Below are 1932 nucleotides of genomic sequence, written 5' to 3' on the forward strand. Positions count from 1 at the left end.
GCAAATTCCAATTCCTATTGGAATGTTCAGATTCCAAATCATATTCCCTCAAATTCCAAATCCTATGCAAATTCAAATTCCAATTCCATTTCATTCCGTGAAACGAACGCGTCCTTAGGGTTAGGGGTGTTTGGTAATTGTTATATAATAATAATAATAATAATAATCTATATTATATTATTAAGGAAGAGTGATAGACAAAATGGTAATTTCACAATTAGAGGTTAGGGACAAAAGAGACAATAAACAATTGGGCAGAAAAAGTAATTTGCCAACCTCTCGATTCGTTCTTCAAGCGCTCGGTGCAACTTTCTAATGCAAGCATTCAAGGACAAAATAGGAACACAACATATATGTTTACAAATTTTACAAATGAAGGATTATGGTTGATATATATTGTGATGGTGATGATGATGATGATGATGTGATGATGATAATGATGAATAATGGCAATGAAAAGATTTTAGTTTAGTGGGAATAATAACAAGCGGGTAGTGGCAATTTAATACCCTTTATACTTCTTTAATAACCCAACATTTATACAATAATAAATAAAAGCCGGTAGTGGCAATTTAATACCCTTTAACCGTTCCTACCCTTCAACTCCTTCAATCAATTGGGCTCTTCCTTTCCCATTCCTTCCCTTCAATTACAACAGAAAATTAAAACCCATTAATCATTGTGCAATCAGAAGGTTTCTCTTCTATGCTATAAATATAGTCGATGTTTGCCCTCACAATTCCTCATCCCCTCTCACTCCCTCCAATGGTGGTAAGTGTTCCTCGTATTGTTATTAACGGTTTTTTGCTTTGATTGATTTGTTCTGTGGCAGTATGTTACTGCGAATGTTGAACGGTTGCTAGAAATTGGACCACGATTTGATTATGGTTTCCCATTTGTTTTATGTATTGTTTGGCTACCTCTGTTGTTGGAATATATTGTATTTAGGGTTTTAATCTTGAACCCATAGGCCTAGATTATCTTTAAACAATGTAATTATATCAATTCAATTCAACTCAATATAATTCTTACCTCATATTGGTGTGTAAACCAACTAGCAGCGGCAAAAGAAAGAAAAGGAAAAAAGGGTAAAATTTGCGAGTTGGGTTTTGTTAAAACATGAGGGAATCCATCAGTATTAATAGGGTTCTAAACGCGTTTCACAATTTTGGTTGAAGAAACGAACTCGAATTGGAAGGTTTGACAGGCTGAAAGTGCGTTATAGGGACCGAGTACAACTTTGTTTTAAGATACGAGTCAATCGATAAAATGAATTGGTCCTTTTTGTTTCTTACAGGTCTCCGGAAAACACGTGACGATGGCCCGAAAAATCATAAGGAAACTCGATATCATGGTTGACAAATGATTATACCCATTTTACATTTTGCCCTCATAAATCTCGAACATTTCCAAATAGCACTTAAACTTTAAAATTTTCAAATAATTCTTATAACTATTATAAAGAACTATATATTCTTTTATTCATAAACCACAAATTAATTCAATAAATTAAATTTTTTAAACCGAATAATGATTTCGATATTTAATACGCGCACGAAACATTAAATACTTTGAAGTTACAATTTTACATCAAAAAAATTCAAATGTATATAAAGGAGTTACATTATAATTATATAAACCTTATGTCAAGTTCGGTAATTTTGACCAAGCAAATGGGTTAAGCGGGCCAACTCGCGAACATGCCAAGTTGACACAAACAAGACCCGGTTGACCCAGCTTTCATTTTATTTCATTTTGTTGTTGTACATTGATACTTTGAAGGAATTTTACATCAAAAAAATTCAAAGGTATCTCTTGAATTTCTAGAATGCGATAATAAACACAAAAATACATGTAATTTGGTTAACATCATAAATTAATAATTCTTAAATATAAACTAACATAAAATATCATAAAATGAAACCTAAAGTT

Source organism: Bidens hawaiensis, unplaced genomic scaffold (assembly GCF_021521415.1).
Source record: "Bidens hawaiensis isolate Kalapana, Puna unplaced genomic scaffold, B.hawaiensis_p1.1 tig00066374_1, whole genome shotgun sequence".
Lineage (NCBI taxonomy): Eukaryota > Viridiplantae > Streptophyta > Magnoliopsida > Asterales > Asteraceae > Bidens > Bidens hawaiensis.